The following is a 22,559-nucleotide window of genomic DNA, read 5'->3' on the forward strand; positions in this document are numbered from 1 at the left end:
GAGACTTGAGGTGATGCAGATGAGAATTCCAAATCCCGAGAAATAACAATAAGATGATATATTAGAATTTTGCAAATAACATAATTATTTACAATACAAATATTGGCAATATTTGCTTGTTAGAGTTTTACCTCACAGATACATTTGTCATTCTCACCATCCGAATTTACACTAATAGAGACTTGAGGTGATGCAGATGAGAATTCCAAAACCTGAGAAAGAGCAATAAAATGATATATTAGAATTTTGCAAATAACATAATTATTTACAATACAAAATATTGGCAATATCTGCTTGTTAGATTTTTACCTCATGGATACATTTGTCCTTCTCACCATCCAAATTTACACTAATGGAGACTTGAGGTGTTGCAGATGAGATTTTCAAATCCTAAGAAATAACAATAAGATGATATATTAGAAATTTGCAAATAACATAATTATTTACAATACAAAATAGTTTGCGACTTAACTCAATCAAATGGGTGGTGTGTGCCATATGTGACTCATTTGCAAACAAAATGAAGCAAAAATTTACAAAGCATGGTTTCTTTTCATGATTTCTCGTCAAGAAAACATTCAATAACTCAAATGATCAAATATGCTAATTAATCCTTATGCTTAATATGTGAACAATTATTTTAATTATCAAGTTAAAATCTGCATCTTATATAGCCAGAAGGATAAATAATCATAATCTGAAACTTGATTTGAAGATGCTAAACTTGACACTTCAAATTGAGAACTATCAGTCTATCACTGCACTTTTCTGCATGGCCAAGTTAAGGCAGCTTTATAGGGAAATAGAATATTGAATTAGTAACATAGTCTTTTATTTATTTATTTATTTGGGATTGTTGGTCCATTATATATCCCTATTTCTAGGAGAAGACTTTGATAAAAATAAAATAGAAATATACACTTTTTGATGTAAAATATGCATAATATCCCACACTTTCACACCAAGTGTTAGTTTGGATTGCGCTGAAAACATTTTTCAGCGCATTTGTGTTTTAAACAGTGGGTCCCGTGTATTGTTTACGGGACCCACAAGTACGGAATTCAGCAAATTTTTCATTAAAATTGGTCCTACGGTACTATTCACACATTTATAAATTATTTTGCTCAGTGTTTTCAGTTTTCAGCAATAAGCTGTATCCAAACAGACCCCAAATATCTACATTTCACAATAGTATGAAAGAATGTAGATATGATGTGAAAGAATGTGGACACTATAATTAGATGTGAAACAGTTTCTCCAAAATAAAACTCATGCAAAAATCCTAAGGAGTACTCACTATTCCTTAAGTGTTTTGTTGGTCATGGACTAATTGCGTGGGGTGCTCTCATGTTAATAGAAAGATCAAATTGATAGAACGCCCAAAAACTAAATGCACATTTGGTATATTCATATTAAATAGAGATCATGATAGCAATAGTAATATTTATTATTAAGAATAAAAGATAATGTAATGAACTTTTACTATTCATAAGTTTAGTTGTAAACCTAATTGTTACATATAGAAAATTTGTAAAAGATTATGCATATGAATTGTTTGTACTTTTTAAAATATATTAATTTAAAAATTATTAAGTGTATTAAATAATTACTTTTACATTTATAGTTATTTTTTTTATACAACATTTCCAATCATTTTGGAGAGGAATAGCTACTCCTTAATTTCAAGAATAAATATTTTTAAAATATAACTATTCACTATAATGATTATACAACCAAATAACTGAATAACTATTACACATGAATAATCATTCATTATAGAATCTATTACCACATACTAAACATGCCTCTTAGAAGTTACAAGTTGCATATAAAATTTATTTTCAATGTGTAACTATAATCAAGATCTTGTGATTAATTATATGTGAATATAGTTTCCATTTCTTGTTTTTGCAAGGAAAGGTGACAAGAAAATTTTGAGATGTTTTAAGCGGAAACTTTTAACATGAATAATAATAATAATAATAATAATAATAATAAGAATTTTTCTACACATGATTTTTCTTTAGAAGTGGATGGTCGAGAGAAGTATTTCATTGTATGTGTTGCTTTGTGCACCACAAACTCAAAAAAAAAAAATTTATTAAAAAATAATCATTGTCCTCCTTTATATACAGACAACCAAATGGTTTGATGCCAAAATATACAACTCTCTGACTATGATGACTTTTGACATAGATGTAGACTGAATTTACTATGAACACACTTATTTTGAGTTTGGTCTGTCCGATTATATTGAACACAACCTAATGTTTTTCTCGGAAAAATCATTTTCACTTTGCAACTTTTGAACAGGAAAAAGGTATAGTACTTTTTAACATTTCAAGTCGCATTTTAATATAGTGAAAACATGTACCAAAACACCTATTAAAAAAGAAAAAGAAAAGGAAAAAAAAAAAAGAATATAATGGATTCTCGAATTCATTTAATGGCTGCTCTTAGATCTTGGGCGAGTTTAAAGCAAGGCTATGAGTCGAAATATGCCCCCAGCTTCAAAGCAAGCCTATGACCATCATGTGATTGAGCGGTATGCCCTAAGAAGCTAAGATACGGCCAGCGTCTTGAAGGCCCTTTACGTAGAGGGTAAATGCAAGTTTTTGAGTGCGTCTTCAAGGCCCTTTACGTAGAGGGCAAATACAAGTTTGTGAGTTTTTCATGTCAAATATAGGATTTGTGGGTTACTTTCACGGGTGTACTTGGACCATTTATTAGTTGTCTATTTTTTATAAATTTTGGTATTACTTTTATGAAAAATATAAAAAATTATTACAAAAATTAGTTGAATTTTCTTTTTTCTTAAAATTTTTTCAAAAATATTTTTTTAAATCAATATTCTTAAGCTATCTGTTAACTTTTTCCCTTTATTACTTTTTTGTCGCCTACTCTCACCCTATATTCTACTACTTTGAAAGCTTCTCTTGAAAACTATAAGGAGAGCAAAAGATTGCTTCCGTTTTCTAATAAAATAGCTCCATTAAATCAAGTATAAACCTTATTAAGAGTCTTGTAACATAATTGGTACCTCTCCATGCTTAAAGTGCTTGGGGTCTAAGAGAGAAAATCGTTCAAACTGCAATATTAATTTTTTTTTTCTTCAAGTTAATCATATATAAAATAACACGATTTATCTTTAGAACTGTAATGATTTTTATCAAAATTATAAAATGAATCTATTTAAAATAAAGAAAATGATTTTTAAAATAGAAAACGTATACTTCCACAGCTTTATTTGCTCTTATAGTACGTGAAATTGCTTCTTCAGTTTCAAAACGATTACGTACCAACGGTGTCTTTCATATATACTCCCCCCTCTCCCCTGCCCCCTCCCCCCCCCCAATTTTTTTGAAAAATTTAAATAGTATATAGGATGAAAAAAAAAATCCCCAATTTATAACCAAAAAATCCCTCACCAATATCATAATTCAATAATTCATAACCAAAAAAATCTCATAAAAAAAAATTCCCTTATGGGGATTACAACAATTTATATAAATTTTTAATTGATTTATAAACTATGGGAAAGTGAATTACAATATTTATATTTTTTTCAAAAGATAAAATGCCAAAATTCTTTTAGAAGCCAATATTGATGACATAGCATTGTCAACTCTTAATATTGATATTCCAATTTTTTTAAGTCCTTAAACAAAGTTTTGAAAAACTTAATTAGTGTGATTTTCAGTTGCATCCAAAAGTATATGATTATCATATTAGTGAGTTGGTCAACATGATAAAATCAACATATTAATTCCAATTACCCAAAATCTGGAGTTCTGAAGTCCTCTTCTTCGAAAAAAGTTAGAATATCATATTGTAACTTTCAACTTTTTGGTTCATATTATATCCTTCCTGACTTAAATATTTAGGTAATAAAATGCAATTTTTTGTCCACCATGATTTTTTTTTAATAAACCATGTCACATGAAATTTTTTTGGTTCATTCTTTGGCTCCTCAGGTTCAAATCCTGGTTCCGTCTCTGGCTAAAACTCAAGTTCTTTACCATTACCAGCACTGACCCAAAAGAGAAACGAACTATATCTTTAAGGTCCTTAAATTTTTCAAACGTACAAAGTATGCATGCTCAAGGTCTCTACCATTACCAACATTGACCTAAAAGAAACACGAACACTATCTTTAAGGCCTTTAAATTTTCAAACAGACAGAGTATGTAATTCAGATAAAGTATATGACTTATAAGCTCAAACAAATTAACCCAAGTTTCACTGTCCACTACTATAGATCCACAGGAGGAAATAAAAAACTTACTGCTTTTATTGTGTTAATTTCTTGGATGCCTCCAACCTTTGGCATTGAATCCAAGTCCTCCTCCACCACCCCAGCAACGTTTGCTTGTTGCAGTTTTGTATCACCAATACAATAGTTCGAGATTTTCTCAGCCTGCAAACTATCAATTAGATTATACAATAGTATTTTTGCTATTCTTTAATGTTATGTTTGGAAGAGAAGAAAAATGAGAGAGGAGAGGAGAATAAGGTAACCTAAAAAAATAGTTACGGAGAAAAAGAGCTTTATAATAAGTAGATGAAGCAGCTTCGTCGAAATCTCGAAGGAATGAGAAATAAATTAATCAATACTTTTACCGAGTTTTTGAAAGCAGCTTCGTCGAAATGACAAAGAAAGGATGAAAAAAAATTAATCAAAATTTACACCGAGTTTTTTGAAAGCAGTTTCGTTGAAATCTCGAAGGGATGACAAAGAAATTTAAGAATGCTGAGGCTGAAAGAAAACTTAACCGCGTTATCCACCTTTAGATTTTTATTTTTCATATCATCTTGACTGAATTTGAGTTGAAAAAAATCATTAATCGCCATATCTGATGACATGCAATTAATGATAATCTTAGTCTCCCGACTGACTCTGAGGACGGCCGTGTACGGTGAAAAAGAATCATGATATGGACTTATAACGGCTGAAACGTCGACCCCGTTGTCACAGGGGGAGATCCACACAAAAAAAAAAAAAAAATGGTATTATTATTTCATCAAACTATAATTAATTTATCAAATATGTCACATGAGTAAGCACAAGGTGAAGGACAATCTCAGAGAATGTGAATGAGAGTTTTAAGAAACCAATTTAAATTTTGATTATTACATCCGAAAAGAGAAAAAAAAATGATAAATGACAAGTTGTGATTAACATAAAACAAAGTAAAACACTAAAAATGAGATAGAAAATTTCTAAATTTCTATTCTAGCTAAACTATTTATAAAGAAATTTTGTTTATCATTTACCTTTGGCAGCTTCATTAAACTAATGATTAATAATAGGGATACAACAATTTCACAACAACTTTATGTGAGAAATTGTTAGTAGTAAGTAAAAATGCAATATCAATTGTGAACTCAAATAAGAACTGGCCAATAATAGATTGTCATCCAAGATTTGTTGTGAAATTAAAACTTTTTTTTTTTTTTTAAAAGAAAGTGAGAAGGTCTATAGACACACAAAATATACAAAGAATTTGACACTTATTGATGGAGATTGTTAATAATATGTAAAAATATAATATTAGTGATGAGCTGAATGAAAATCAGTATAAGCTTACCACATTAATCAGTGTTAAAAATTGCTCATTCTTATTTTAGAAACAAACACACACAAAGAATTAAAAAATATATTCTAACACAAAAACACATTGCGATCTCCACTCAAAATTATAATAACTTCTAAGAAAAAGTTGTCAAAAAGTTTTTGTATACACTAACATTACTCGTTGAGAACTAAAATCAACGTCAACGAAACCATGTTGTTAACGGGGAAGACATGATGGATCTAGACGTGAAAACTAACGTAATACACAAGTAATACAATCTATAATTGTATGTGTAGTGTATGGAAGGATACGATGGATAGTGGTATTTTTAGTTCAACTTTCATCACATAGTCACGTGTCAGCCAGTGTCCATTGTCCACCTATGGAGCTAGGGCTGTAAACGAGCCGAGTTTTGTCAAATAATGCATGTTCAAACTTGACTTGTTGAAAAAAGTCAAAAGCTCGGGCTTGGTTTGAGCTTGTGACAAGCCTAAAAATAGTGTTTGAGCTTCAGCTTGAGCTCGAGCTTGTGCGAAAGCTAAAAAGCTTAAGTTTGACTTGGCTTGGTTTAATTAATTAATCAAGCCAAATTCAAACTTAATATCAAGCTCAAACTCGAGCTCAAGTCAAGTTTTTGAGCTTGAAATCTAAAAAAATTACATTATTAAATGCTTAAATCTCTAAAATTAAGAAAAAAGAAAAAGAAAATAGTATACTCATTTTATCATACATCTAGTATTACTTATAATTAGCTATTATTCAAATTAATAATTTACATAATAAATTTATTTATTCATCATTCCTTGTCTACAGTTTCAGCAATTGTTCAAAATACAATTTTTATATTCACGTTAAATGGTGAATGACTAGAAAAATATCTGTTTGTAACTATTATGAATGAGAAAATACTAATGTATTTCATAACTTTACTTTAGATAGTTGATAGGAAAGGATCATATGTGACCTACTTAATTATTTATTTATTTTTAAATGTAACTATAGTCTAAAGTAGTTCTTGATCAATTTAAAGGGAAGAAAAAATTAAGGTGTAATAGTCTCATGTTGGCCATGTCATTATTAAGATATGAGTAATGAGTATATTTAGCTAACACATATAAACTTATAAATGAGTCTACACTTGAATTGTTGTGTATCAAACCTAATAGCTCACAAACTTGTTCGTGAACAAAATTTTTTGCTTGGACTTGGCTTGTTTATTAAACGAGCCTAAAACTAAGGTTCAAACTTGGCTTATTTATAAATAAACAAAGATAAACAAAACTTTTTATCGAGCCGAACCCGAGTTATTAATGATCGGTTTGGTTCATTTACAGCCCTACGTGGAGCTAAACACAATAGGCTAATAACACAACTTATTTCCAAATGAAAAATCTATTACCATAGCTTATTTCACTTTTTTACTACAATTGTAATGTGATAGAATAGAAGAAAAAAAAAAGTTGTGAGTCCATATATAAATGATAGACAACTATTCAAAATTTGTCACATCAAAATTATGACAAAAAATTGTGAAATAGAATATGATCCTAAAACTACTCATTTAATAACTCAACTTTTTCTCTCAAACCTATATATCTTCAATTAATTATTAATATTACTTTTATATATATATATACTAATCACAATTTACCATTTCATCAAATTATAATCAATTTATAAAATATGTAGTGGGCATAAAATTATATACATATATATATATATATATATATATATATTTAAATATACTCATTACTATGACTTTGAGGACATGTTCGAATTTCATCTCATATATACATAAAAGCAAATGGAAAAGCATTTTCACCCCGTAAAATGAAGGGGGGTGGGCGGGGGGGTGGGGGTGGGAGATAAGCACGCCAATGTTGACCAACGCGGTTTTAATTAGTTCCATTGCCGTGAAAAATGGAGCAGGAAAGAAATCCTTCTTCTACACGAAAATGTTTCACCTAATTGAGATAAGACTAGTCTTTATCATTTTGCACTTGTTTAAAACCATATGCTACCTATTAAAAGTTACTGTAAGTGCACAATTGCACCTGGCCTCAAGAACAGTTACGGGCTCAGGCCCAATGAGCCTTAAACAATATGAATGTGTAGAGTGTGGGCTTGAAACCCAGGTTAGAAGTATTTGAGGATTAAATGACAAGCCAAAGATTGCAAACACTTGAAAACAACAAAAAATATTGTGAATCAACCTACTCGGACGTAAGCCGAGAGCAGTTCTTATATTATCTCTTTCTCTTTTTTCTTTTTCTTTTAGATTACAAAAAAAGAGTCCTCCTTTTCCTGTTCTAGGTTTCTCCTTAAATACTCCTCTTTCTGATACTTTGTACACGTGTTGCCCTAACTTCACCTTAGCCTAGATATTTCTTTTCTCAATGCCTTTGAATAGTAACCAGAAGTTTCCCGTCCACTGTTCAGGTGTCACTTCCCCATTAATGCGGCCAGGGTGGTAGGTGCAGGGTCTTTAATGTGGAGGTGACAGCCTTTATCTTTGGTATTTCTCTAACATTGATGCTTCTAGGACATTCAAGGATTCGCCCCCCTTTAACCATTGGTATTGACCGTGTCTTTCCCTAACCTTTACCATGAAGTCCCAGATTCTCCGATGTCCGTCCGAAGGAAAATTCATCATCGGCTGGATCCTCGGATCTTCGGCGTATGGGCCGACCCGTAGTACTAACAAGTTCTAAACCCAAGAGCAGGTCGGCCTTCCTTAGCATGGCCCAAAGGCCCACATCCCCATTAGGGTCTTTTTTCTCCCCACAGTTACGCTTTTTTTTTTTTTTTTTTGGAAGCCATAATAAAAGTTAGGTTTAAAAATCATAGTTGCGCGAAGTGATTATTTCAAATTACAACAATTTTTTTCTCTTAAGAATAAAAACAAGGCTTTAGTTGTTCTTATTTATAATGGGCCTACTAAGAAGTAGGTGGCTATTTTTAATTGGACTCTTTGAAGAGTAATACTAGAGATATAAATTCTTTTACAAAAATTATTACAAACTGCTAATGTGATTAATAGTTATTAGTAAATAAAAAAGTAACGTTAATGATGGGTCTAGATGAAAATCAATAAAAAATTGGTCATATTAACGGTTTGTAAAAATGTTGTAAAATAGTTTGTGTTAGAGCATTACTTTTTTTTTCCTTTTATCATGCATTACTCTTTTTGAATGCACTACATAAATTTAGTGATATGACATGGCCATTTATGATGGGACAGAAAAATACTAGATCCGTAACATTATTCAAGTAAATATTCATGGTATTCTTCTATTAAAAAAAAATAAAATAAAAGGTTAATCAGAGTAAAACCACTTTTTCATATACTTATCATGAATAAAAAAAACTTTCATATATCTCTTTTTTTTATATAAGAAAAAAGATTAAGTTACTTTATAAATTGAAAAAAAAAATACTTTGGAGCAAAATACAATTAATAGGGTAAAGTGAAGCATTAAGACATGATTTTTACTCACTTATTATGTAAGCGCACAATTACACCTGGACCCAAAGACAAATGTGGGCTCAGGCCCAATGAGCCTTAAACAATGAGATTTGTAGAGTGTGGATTTGAAGCCGAGTTTAAGGTGTTAGAAACTTGACAAACAGGCTAGAGTGTTACTGTATTTGCGAATAGTAAATGATTATGACAAAGGGACTTCCTCGGACATAAGCCGAGGACAGTTTTTTTATTATTTCTCTTTTTCTTTTGAAGGTTACAATTCTTGGTCCCTCTTTTGCTAACTGACCGATCCCCCTTTTCTTTGCCCTCCACTCTTCTTAAATACTTCTTCTTTTTCCTTTGTCCACGTGTCGCACAAATCTTATCCTCATTTCCCTCTTTTTTCCACCACCTTCTTCAAGTGTTTAAATAGTAACCAGAAGGTTCCGTCCTACTGTTCAGGAGTCACTTCCCCATTAATGCGGCCAGGAAGGTAGGTGCAGGATTTTAATGTGGAGGTGGCAGCCTTTTTCTGAGATATTTCTCTAAAACCGGTGCATCTAGAGGATACAGGAATTCCCCTCTTAACCAACAGTTTTTCCAAAGCCCTGCCTTGATCTTTTGGCAAATCTTCAAGTTATCGCGGGTCTGTCCGAGGAGAGATTTCTCCTCAGACGACTCCTCAGATTCTCGGCCTGTGGGCTGACTTGCAGTCCTAAAGGCCTTTAGTCAAGAACAAACTGGCCCTTCTTATCAGAGTCCAAGGGCCTAAATACCTGCTCGGTCCTTTTACTCCTCACATATTACTAACAATAGTAGTTTGTAACATGTGCATATACATGGATAAATTTAAAAATAAACACATTTTTTTGCCATAAAAATATACACGATTAATTGAATTATTTGAAAAAATAAATGTTATTAGATGCATGTTTAAATTCCTTCTTAAGTTTAATACTACTACTTATGATCATTTTTATTCTAAATTTTAATAAGATAGAACATGTGGTGATTTTTGTTAAATAGAAATATGATTGGTTTTTTATTTTTTATAGTTCATTAATATTAGAGTTTTAGTATTTTGCACTCATTAACCCACTTAGCACAAATATTAAAAAAAACTTAAGTGGACACATAGCACAAAATTAGTCCACAATTAAAATCTAATTTGGAATTTAATTAAATTTTCTCTCCACTTCTATAATTATATACGAGTTTAAATTATAATATAACGCCACATCAACATCCAATTAAAAATCTCATTAAAATCAAAAAACAAAGCAACAAAACAATGAACTTCTGTGTTGATATTAGTAACGGTGATGTTATCGGAGGCACAAAGAAGCTGAAGAAGTCACCACCAACGGTCCACCGCTGTCAATGAATTTTTTTTTTTTTTTTGAAAATGAATATTCATTCATAAAAGAAAGAAACGTTACAGACAAAAACAAAGCAAGAGGAAAGAGCAGAGGAAGGGCTAGACACAAGCACCAAAAGAGACCAACGCGGTTATAATTTTTTAATTTTTGGTAGAAACCAACGCGGTTTTAATTAACTTGGCTGGGGTCGGCAAATGGAATCATTGCCGTGAAAAATGGAGCAGGAAAGAAATCCTTCTTCTACACGAAAATGTTTCACCTAGTTGAGATAAGACTAGCCTTTTATCATTTTGCACTTGTTTAAAATCATATACTATATATATATAATAAAAGTTAGACTTTAAAATCATGTTGCGCTGAATAGTTGTATCAAATTGCAACAATTTTTTTCTCTAAGGATAAAAACAAGGCTTTAGTTGTTCTTATTGATAACGGAACCTACTAAAAAGTAGGTGGCCATTTTTAAGTAATGCTAGAGATATAAATTTTTTTACAAAAAATTTTACAAACTGTTAATATAGTGAGGGATTGTTGGTAAATAAAAAAGTGACATTAAGTGTTGGCCTATATGAAAATCAATAAAAAGTTGGCTATATCAATAATTTATAAAAAATAGTTTGTGACTTTAGCAATACTTTTTTTTTTTTTTAATCATGCATTACTCCTTTTTAATGCACTACATGAATTTAGTGACATGACATGACCATTTATGATGGGACAGAATATGTTGGTAAAATTGAAAAGAAAATGAACTTTTCTCTCTAGGTTCCTCTGGAGACCCTAGAGGTGAAAAAAGGGGCTAGTATTAGCTAAAGGCTGCTAATAGGCATACTTTCTCTCCGTGTAAGCGGTAGAACATGTTTTTTCTTCCAAAAGCTCGAATATGGAGGAGATTACAGAGAGATGTGCAGGTCTACAACTGTCATTGAGAGAAGATGCTGAAGTAATAATACACGAACGAACTAGTGCCAGAGGATGGTCTAGTTCTCATAGGGAAGTTCTATACAAAGAGGAGAGTTAACTTAGAGTCTGTGGCAAGGGTGCTGAAATCAGTGTGAAAAACAGAGAACAATTTTGAGGTTAGCGATTTGGGCGAGAACAAGGTCATGTTTCTTTCTCAAAAAAAGGATGATATGGATAGAGTGCTTTTCCTTTGCCCTTGGTATTTTGATAAGTACTTATCAATCCTTCATAAACTGGCGCATGAGGAGGCGGTGAAAGATATCAAGTTTGACAAGACCCTGTTTTGGATTCAAATTCATGGGCTGCCTACAATGTGCCAAACGAAGGCAGTGGGAATGAGTATCGAAGCTACACTAGGGGAGGTGGAGAAGGTGGATGCAAATGGGAGAGGGTTTTGCCTAGGAAGTTTTCTGCGAATAAGGGTGCTTATGGATATCACTAAGCTGTTGTGTTGAGGTTGAAAGGTTCGGTTGGGCAAGTATGGCCTGAAATGAGTAGAATTCAAGTACGAGAGGCTCTCAATTTTCTGCTACTTGTGTGGGATGATTGATCATGATGAAAGGGATTGTCTGCAGGGTTTCAAAGCAAGGAAACGCCAAGGTTAGAAGAGAAGCAGTTCGGTCTGTGGTTGCGTGCGAATCCAGACAAACACCAAAAAACATTATTGATCACTGCGGTGAAAAATGGCGACAGTAGAACTGGGGAAGCTAAAGCTGAGACAATGGATTGAAGTTGGCATGCAGTACGCACAAAGGAAGCCGTGAATACTAGAAACAACTGCTTGGGTAAGGTGGAGAGGACGATGGAAGTTAGGGCTGACCTGGTGAACGTGCAAAACAAAATCCCAAATATCTCGCTGAGTTCAAACTTTGAGATGGAACTTCAGGAAATTAATGCCACAATTGTGGGAGATGTTTTAGGTGTGCATGTTGATCCAAGTAAGGAAAGAATCGTGGAGAGGGAGAACACGCTGACCCAGAAGGATGCCAAGCTTGATAGGAAGGAATTGACCCATATAAATGGGCTTAAAATTGAAGCTCAATACCAAAATGAAATTACTGGGCCTGCCTCAGGGGCAACTTATGGAGATGAAATATCAGTCGGGTGTGGACTTAGGCTTGACCCTATCTAGTATTAACTTTAAAATGGGGCCTACTTCTCCAAAATTGCCAAAGTCCCAGAAAATAAAGAAGACCACTAAAGGTGGCCAAAAGAAAAACAAAGAGAATAAGGGTGGCGAAGGCATGAAGATGGTCTCGGGCAGGGAGAGCATGCAGTGTCAAGGAGTTGACAATAGCATTAAGAGGTCCATGGACGTTGATCTAGTGGATATGGGATTAAAGAGGAGAATACGATCACCATTGCATAAGTTGGAGAATTTTGATGTTACTAGGAGAAGAACAAAAATGGAAGGAGAGGTCAGGGAGTTTGCCAAACTGTTAGCACACCATTTGGGATCGGCAGAGGCTGGTAACCAACCTCGCCGGGCATAATGAGTGTCATTATTTGAAACTGTAGAGGGCTTGGGAACCCCCTAACAGTTAAGGCAATCCAAAAGATGGTTTTGGAGAAAGATCCCACCTTACTTTTCCTAATGGAAACTAAGTATATTGTCAGTGAGATGGACAAAATCAAAAGGAAAATAGAAAAACAGGATGGTATGGTGGTCCCAAGTGTCAAACGTGGAGGAGGCTTGGCCCTTTTATGGAAAAGAATGGTGAAGGTAGACATGCTGACTTACTCCCTTAGACACACTAACACAATTGTCGTCGAAGAACAGGGGACAAGGAAATGGAACTTCACCGGGTTTTATGGACATCTGGAGATAGGGAAGGTGACGTCGGTGAAGTATGCAATATGAATTAATGGGCAACCTTGTGGAAAAATCCAGCCAACTCAAGGATTGAGGAAAGGTGACCCACTGTTGCCTTTGCCTTATCTCTTCCTTATTTGTACTGAGGGATTGTCGACCCTTCTACACCGTGCTGCCCAAAGAAATGCCATTAAAGGAGTGGCCACATCAGCTAGAGGTCCTAGAGTATCCCCTCTGTTTTTTGCCAACAATAGTTTAGTGTTTGGAAGAGCAACAATGAGTGAAGCCACGGAAATCCAAAGGATTCTCAAAGTTTATGAACTTTCCTCAGGTCAACAACTAAACTGGTCCAAAACTTCCCTATACTTTAGCCCAAATACGGATGATGGAACAAAGGGAAAGGTGAAAAACATGTTTGGCGCCTAAGTAATAAAGCCCCATGAGTCCTACCTTGGTTTGCCATCACTTGTGGGTAGGTCTATGAATAAGACCTTTGCTTAGCTCAAGCAGAAAGTGGCAAACAAAGTCTCGGGTTGGAAAGAAAAATTACTTACACTTGTAGGTAAGGAGGTATTGATTAAATTAGTGGTCCAAGTCGTGCTGTCCTATACGATGAGTTGTTTTTTGCTACCTAAGAAATTGTGTGAGGAGCTTACTGGCATGATTAGGTAGTTTTGGTGGGGATAGGTGAAGAACGAAAAAGAAGCTTACGTGGTTGAGCTGGGACAAAATGTGCTCACAGAAGGATAGAGGGGGATTGGGCTTTAGAGATTTAAAAAGCTTCAACTTGGCTCTCTTGGCAAAGTAGGGGTGGCGGCTTCAATCCAATCCCACCTCGTTATTTAGTCGAGTATATAAGGCTAAATACTTTTCATAGTGCAATTTTGTTGAGGAAAAGATAGGTCTGAGTCCTTTATATGTGTGGCAAAGCTTAATGGTAGCACGGGGAGTTGTCCGAAAAGGCATGAGGTGGCAAGTAGGAAATGGCAATAGAATTAGAGTGTGGCAAGATAAGTGGATTCCAAGGCCAAGCACGTATAATTTGGTAACACCAAAGAAGCCAAATTTGGAGAATGCTCTTGTTAGCGAACTCATAAACAAAGCAACTCATGAGTGGAACATGGATAAGCTGAAGAATTAGTCCTTACCCGAAGAGAGAGAGGCTATAATGAGCATACCGTTAAGCACAAATGACATTTGTGATAGACTAATATGGGCTGAAAATAGAAGTGGTAAGTTCACTGTCAAAAGTGCCTACGCACTGGCACTAGAGGAGCAGAGTCACTCAGCCACGGTAGATTGCTCTAATGGCTCGGCTCAAAGGAAGCTGTGGAAGACCATATGGCACCTAAATGTGCCTCAAAAACTTAAACACTTTGCATGGAAAGCGAGTTGTGACATTCTCGCCACAAAAATGAACCTGGCAAAGAGAAAAATCACACTGAACGAAGTGTGTGAACTCTTTAGACAGGACGAGGAGATAGTCTGCCAATTACTCTGGTTTTGCAACCACGCTAAAGAGGTATGGACAGCAAGCAAACTGGTGCTACCGTTTGAAATTTCAAGATCCTGGAACTTCTTGGATGTGATTGAGAACTTGCAACGGTGCGAAGATACTAGGTCTGGCCTCCTAGAACGGGTTATCATCGTTTGTTGGGGCATTTGGAAAAACAGGAACGAGCTTCGGACGCGTGGAAAAGGGAAGGCGGGAAGGACAATATTGAGGAACGCCATGAACTTGGTGGATGAGTTTCACGCGGAAAATGAACTAAAAGGAGAACTTCAGGTTGAAGCTACACCAATGGTTTCATGGTGACCACCAAGCCGTGGGTGCTACAAAGTCAACACGGATGGCGCGATCTTCTCAAACAGCAAACAAGCAGGCGTAGGTGTAATTATCAAGGATGAGGCTGGGGAAGTAGTTGTAGCTCTAAGCAAGAAATGGAAATTCCCATTGGGAGCTATTGAAGCTGAAGTGAAAGCTGTGGAAGCCGGTGTTAACTTTGCCAAGGAAGTGGGAATCCAAGATGCTGAATTTAAGTCCGATTCGTTGGTGATATACAACGCATTGCAAGGCCACGTAGTCTCCCCGTCATCGGTGGTGAACGTGGTAATTGGAATACTAAACCAAGCCTCATTATTCAGACAATGGAAATTTAATCATATCAAAAGACAGGGAAATGTCCCTGCTCATGTTTTGGCCCAACATGCCAAGAATGTTGAGGACTATGTAGGCTGGTTAGAGGAATGTCCTAGCACGGTAGAGCACGTGTGTGCTCAAGATAGAGTGTAGCTGTTTTATGTTTCCTTAATAAAGTCTAGTATTTCTCATAAAAAAAATGATGGGACAGAAAACTAGATCCGTAACATAATTCAAGTAAATTCATGGTATTCTTCTATTAAAAAAAATTTAAAGGTAAATTCGTGGTACTTGCCATTTTTTTGGCATTTTAACTTGATTTGGTGTGGTGTTGGGAAATATTCCTAGGTTGGAACATTGATATGAAATCAATGTCATGCACCAATCGACCTTAGAAATTTCAACGTCTTGCAAGTCCTGACTAAGACCAATCACATCTTAATGATCAAGTGGACTCTTTAGTCTTTGCCAGAGCTGAGATGATAAAAACTGACTAATTAAATAATCATAAGAGCTCATGAGTGGTAGATGGGCTGGCAGTGATTGTGATTCATACGCCGGCCTGATACATCCAATGTCAGCGAAGTTAATTTTGGGAGGAAAAAAAAATACTGGTGACATTAAATTTTATTTCACAACTTTTTTTTATCATTTAATTATAAATGTTAATCAGAGTAATACCACTTTTTCATATACTTATCATGAATAAAAAAAAAAACTTTCAGATATCTTTTTTTTTTTTATATAAAAAAAGAGATTAAGTTACTCTATAAATTGAAAAAAAAAAAATTCTTTGGAGCAAAATACAATTAATAGGGTAAAGTGAAGCATTAAGACATGATTTTACTCACTTATTACTAACAATAATAGTTTGTAACCCGTTTGTACACATGGATAAATTTAAAATTAAACATATTTTAACCTTGCCTCACTTGTGCATTTTCTATGCTTTGGTCATGCATTACAATTAGACACCATATGTGTTTGCTACCCTTGCCATACCCTGGTCAATATTATGTTTACACATCTTATTGATCATTTTGCATCCTTAGCATGTCATGCTTACTTTATACTCTGTAGTATTTTGTTTTTAATGTGTTTTGTTTTTTGTTTAAGCTTCATTTCTCATTCATGTTATACCCCATGTGCATCCTATCCTTGTTCATATCTTTATTTCTTTCCCTCATTCTTCTTGGAGTATTTTTCTATTTGTGACAAAAATGGGGAGAGTATTGTCATTTTTATATGACTCTTATGCACATTCTTAAGATGAGAAATTCTATTTTTTGTGCATATGCGTAGGGGAAGAAATTTCATAGGGAAGTTGCATATACCAAAGGGGAGAAGACATCGTTTTATAAGAAAACCTTGTTTTGTATTGTTTTATATTATGTTTGTTTTCATGTTTTCTTTATGGTGCTTTAAGTTACTTTTAGTTTCTATGCATTGTTGTTCTCATTGTATCGTGTTTGTGTGTTGGACATGCATACATCCTTATGCTATTATGTTTTATTGATTGCATGTCTGAATGATCATTTGCTTTGCTAAGTGATAATTGTAGTCATTTCCATATGACTCTCATGTGTTTGATCAAGTTGCTCATATGTTTTAAATCATGTTTACTTGTTACTTTATACTTGTTCTTTATTACTTGCTTTACCTTGAGGGTCTAATATGATTTGTGTAAGTGTTTTAGGATACATGTATTTTGTTAGGACATATGTGATTGAATGTTAGGAACATATGTCACTATTTATGTAATTGGCTAATCCTTTGACAAAATGCACTTTACTTGTAATTGGGTAGTTTTAGGATTGTTTAATACTTCAAGAAACCTTGTTTTAAGACCAAGTGTTAAAGTCATGCAAGTCTGTCCAAGATTCATATGTGAAAAGTGTTGTTCATTAAAGCTCGATAGCTAGCTCGACAGCTAGCATCTATTGAGCCTTGAAGAGCTGTTCTAACCCGTGGCTTGACAGCAGCTCGACAGATAGGGTATCTGTTGAGGTTTATGAAATTCAGATTTTTCGAGTTTGTTTTTCCTCCAATTCGTGGTTATGTGTTTGAGCTTTCTTTTCTCACAAGCCTAGACATATAAAATGATTATTTTAAGGGTCGTATCAGGTTACATAGCGAAGAGCACAATTGCATAAGAGCATAATTCACCAAGTGTGACCAAAAACCTAGTTTCCCCTAGTTCTTGAAAAGCTGCTGTGTTTTGTACACCATAAGGTTTTGTGATCAAGCAACTTCGTGATCTTCCTGTGTTGAAGACCAAAAGAACTTTGCAGCCAACCTTTTTCTCTAGTTGGTGATTGAAGTTGCGTACTAGGATCCATGCAATTGGTTAGTCACATACTGAGAGTTGTGCATTGAAAATGAGAGATTGTCACTACAGAACAAGTCCAGTTGGGTCTTGGGGTAAGAGTTCAACTGTAGGTTAGTATAAGGTACTGAGATTCCTTTACTTAAAACCGCTTGTTGTGATAATAGTGAATTCTTAGGAGTGGTGACCTTAAAATCACCCGGTGGGGTTTTTGCCGTGTAGGTTTTTCCCATTCGTAAACAAATCACCGTGTCAATTTATTTTTTGCTGCACTTTAGTTAATTGGTGATTTGTTTGTGCTACCACGCGTTTACATGTTAATTTGATTAATTAATAAACTTGGCTAATTAATCAATTAATTCATCACAAAGGGTCAATACATTCTTGACCTATCAAGTGGTATCAGAGTGGGCATACTTTGATTAGGGCTTAATCTTTGCTATGAGACCCATTGACCCTTATTTGTCATGGATAGATGACAATCACTTATTGTTCCTCCTTTATTTGATGGAACTAACTATGCATACTGGAAAGTACACATGAGAGCTTTCTTGCAGTCCTTAGATGAGAAGGTGTGGCAAGTTGTGGAGATAGGCTGGACCAAGCTGAAGGAAGCGCTGGCCGATTGGGATGATGCAAAGATCAAGGCAGCTAACTTCAACAGCAGAGCATTGAATGCTTTATTCAATGTGGTCACAAATGAGGAGTTCAAGAAGATTTCCTCCAATGAAACTGCAAAGGAGGCGTGGACCATTCTCCAGACAACCTATGAAGGAACCAAGGCTGTCAAGGATTTGAAACTTCAGAGGCTCATTACTAGCTTTGAAGAAATCAAGATGGAGGAGGATGAGTCTTTTAATGAGTTCTATGCCAGGCACAAGGACATTGTGAACTCAGCATTTAATCTTGGGAAAACCATTCCCGAACCCAAGATTATGAGAAAGGTGCTCATCTCTGCCCGAGAGGTTTCTTGCAAAGATCACCGCCATTGAGGAATCCAAGGATATTGACAAGATTCCTTTAACAGAGATCGTAGGAAATCTGCAGACCTATGAGTTGGGTTTGACAAGACTTGGGAAGTCAAGCAAGAGCAAGAGCATGGCATTGAAGGCCAAGAGTAGTGATACTGATGGGTCTTCCGATGATGAAAATTCTAAAGTGAAGTCCTACATCACCCGGCAATTCAAGAAGTTCATGAAGAATGCTAATGCAAAGGGCTTCGACAAGGATTGTAAGCAATCTAGGTCTTCTCAGTTTAAGAGCCAAGACAAAGGAAAGAAGGATGCAAGGGATGGCGGTCAGTACACTGTTCCTTCAAGACCCAAGTGCTTTGGGTGTTAAGACTTTGGACATATGAAACAGGAGTGCCCCATATATCTCAAGACCATTGGGAAGAGCAAGGCGCTTGCTGCTACATTAAGCAACACCGAACCTGAGGATGATTCCAACAATGAGGATGACTAAATCCTAAATGCCTTCACTGCTATTGTCAATCCTACTGAGGGGATTGTTGAAGATGTGGATGGAGAAGAGGACTTGGTGGAATCTAAATTTGAGAAGATGGATGAACAAGATGACATCCATACAACCTATGCAAAGTTATACAAGGTCTCGGAGAAACATGAAAAGTTGTATAGGTTGACCACCAAGAAGCTTAGTGATGTGGAGCTTGAACGTGAAGAACTCTCCACAAAGTTTGTTGAAGCCAATCAGACTATAGGAGCACTGAGGTTTAAGAACAACTTCCTGGCTGAGAAGACTAAGAAGCTTGAGGCAAAATTGTTCCAAGTTAGAGCTTAGCTAGAAAGAACTTCAAGCGCTAAGCTCGATGAGATGCTTAGTCTTCAAAAATCTGCTTTCGATCGAACCGATTTAGGATATGATTTCTCTTCTTCTAATATTGCTTCTACTAGAACAACTGTTTTTGTTCCTCCTAGTAATAATGTTGAAATTAAGAACATAGACAATGATAAATCTATCTTAGGAGCACCCCCTAAGTAGGATAAGAAAGAAGCTACAAACCCTAGGGCTAAAAAGGCTAACTCTCAAAAGCCTAAACAGAAGAAGCAGCATCTCTGTCATCACTGTGGAGCAGCTAGTCATACTCGGCCTAATTACTATAAGTGGTTAGCCACTCAACAAAGCAACGGCATGGTCGCATCGGGAAACTAGAATCATTGTTCATCCTCTTTTGCTCCTCTTGGAGATCTTCTCAAAACCCTCGTATTCCTTTCAAACTTGAACGGTTTCAATTCTTCCCCCTCACCGTCGGTTCAAGGCTTTGCTCAAAGGAAAGGTTCTTCCAAGGTGTGGAAGGAAAAGGGTTCCAAGTGATTTAATCACTTTTTCTCTCTCCCCTTTTTGTTTTTGGTTCTGCATTACTTAAATGTTTTGCTTTACTATTTTGAGTTAGTCTAATTTTATGCAGTGCTTTGTTTTTTGTTTAACATGTTTTTGTTTGGTTATTTTTCAATTTTGTTTTATTTTTCATACAAAATATAAAAAAATTGAAAAGTTAAAAAAAAAATACAAAAACATTGTGTGTTTGTGTATATTGATACTTGTGTACCTTAGATAGCCATTGAAACAAAGTTTTCTAAACTTTGTGTCATTTGTAGCTTAGATGAGCAACTCTGTGCACAACTAAGCAAGTGAGCTTTGTGGCTCATGTTTGTGATGAGTAAGGTTAAGTTATCTCTTGTACTTAACACTTGTATCACTCTTTTTGACGGAAAGGACTAAAAAATCTTAAGAGAAAGGCTTAAATAACCATCTTACCATTGTTGCTCATCAATCATGAAATGACATTTGTATGCTTTGGCATAGCAAAAGTGCAATGTCAAAAAGTTTAACATAATTGAGTATTTCTTTCCTCTCTTTTATATGCCCATGCATGGTTTGCTTAAAAGAAAAATATACAAAGAAAAATAAAAGCAAAAAGATCAAAATGTTTTACATATGATTGAAAGCATGTATTCTAGGAGATGTGGGAGTTATAGAATGTACATCGAGGGTGATAGTCCCCATCAAACAGTTATGATTGTGTGTGGGTTAAAGTGATCTTCTCATATCTCAAATTGTCATAACATGTATACACTTATGCAATCTTGCGATGTTTTTCACACACAACATGCAATATTCTTTGCTACTTGATACATGTGGAGGTACAATGTGATTTGGCCATCACAAGGTTTACATGTGTCAACGTATACTCACTAAGCTGTCTTAACTTGTTTTTGAAATATAAAATTGGTTAGACTTGTTTAGTGTGTGTTTTTGTTTTGAGATTTATGTGCTTCACAATGTTTGTTGAAAGAAGTTTTTGAGAGATTAAAATGTTGTTTGGATCCTTGGTTGAGTTGCATGCTTGATTGCATTCATGTCTGTGTTTTTTTCTTCTTTGAAAAATTGTTTTAAGCAATCTCAACAACTCCTCGACACCTCTTGACTCCTGGCTTATCTATCGAGCTCATCAGTTAATTTCTTATCGCAATTTTGACACCTCTCGATAGCTAGGTCGATCGATCGAGAATCTTTCTGTCCCCTCAATAGCTCTTCGACAGATCCTTGATCCATTGAGCTTCTTTTTGCCTTGGACACCTCTCGATAGATGCATCTGTCGAACCCTTTAAAGCTCGACACCTCTTGACACCTTTCAATCTGTCGAGATTTACTAGGTTTCTATATAAAGGGTCTTCGCGATTTTGATCTCACTTTCCTCAATCTCTCTCGCTTGATCTCAACTATTTCACCTCCCAAACACACTTTTCTCTCTCTAAACCTCTTCCTTAAGGAATTTTCGGCCTTAATCAAGTTTTTCTTCACTTGTTATGTGTCCTAAAACCTTATATTCATGCATTTCATGTTTTTAACCTAAGTCTTTTGGATTTTTGAAAATTTTGGGGTTTTTCAAAATCAAAGAGGTTCTTGCAAAATTTTTGGGATGGGTTTTGTAGTTTTGATCTTGAAACTTCATGAATTGCATCTCATTTGAATTTTAACTTTATTGTCATGCATTTAAAATGTGTGCTATATATGTTCTATGATTGTGTGCTGATAGGATTGGATTGGCCTGAGCCCATGATGCAATTCTTTTCTATATTTTGATATATTTGAACTGCTTGGGACTTTTCTGATTGTCTCCTTCTCCCTCTCTCTCTTCTGTTTGCGTTAGTCTGCTTCTATGGCACCCAAACATAAATATACTCCATCCTGGAATCCCTTACATTCTGGGGCATCCACTTCTTCTGATCCTACTCCCTTTCATATTTGGTTCCATGATGAGAAGGCCAAATCGGACTTCTTTGAGAACTTTTCATGACAAGGCATTCATCCGAAATGCCAAGTCATTTTGTCGGACTTCTCCGACACTGACCTACCCACTATCATTCACAGTAGGGGTTAGGAGTCACTATGTGACGTCCCGGTCACTTATCCATCCATGTTGATCCAGGAGTTCTACTCTAACATGCATGGATTTGATTATTCAGTACCTCAGTTTTCCACTTGCGTTCAAGGTACGCGCATCGTGGTCACTCCAGTTCTTGTAGCTGACGTGCTCCATGTCCCTAGGGTAGCGCATCTTGACTATCTTGGTTATGATCGTCTTAAGTCAGTCTAAAGACGAGCTTATGTTTGCCATCTGTGAGCACCCTTATGATTGGGGTGAGCGTTAGTTCACTTACTGTTTGACCTTTGCTAGAGTTCCTAGGTTCATGCACATGGTCATGACTTTTGTGTTACATCCCTTATCTCATTATAACTCTATTACAGAGCCCTGTGATCGGTTTTTGCTTTTTCTTCTTGAGCATCTTACTATAGATTTTTCCTCTCATTTCATTCTTTCTATCATAGATGTGTATAGGAATATGGCGACCCGTGATAAGCTCATCTTCCCTT

General features: G+C 35.2%; 1 long non-coding RNA gene across 1 annotated transcript; it reads right to left on the reverse strand.

Moving 5' to 3' along the window:
- Nucleotides 1-131: 131 nt before the first annotated feature.
- Nucleotides 132-4,403, reverse strand: LOC142634526 (uncharacterized). The gene is made up of 3 exons (XR_012844198.1): nt 4,286-4,403; nt 310-390; nt 132-212 (listed from the first exon to the last, which is right to left on the reverse strand). It is a non-coding gene; the product is annotated as an uncharacterized LOC142634526 (long non-coding RNA).
- Between the last annotated feature and the right edge of the window lie 18,156 nt (nt 4,404-22,559).

Source organism: Castanea sativa, chromosome 5, assembly GCF_040712315.1.
Source record: "Castanea sativa cultivar Marrone di Chiusa Pesio chromosome 5, ASM4071231v1".
In the NCBI taxonomy this organism is placed as follows: Eukaryota; Viridiplantae; Streptophyta; class Magnoliopsida; order Fagales; family Fagaceae; genus Castanea; species Castanea sativa.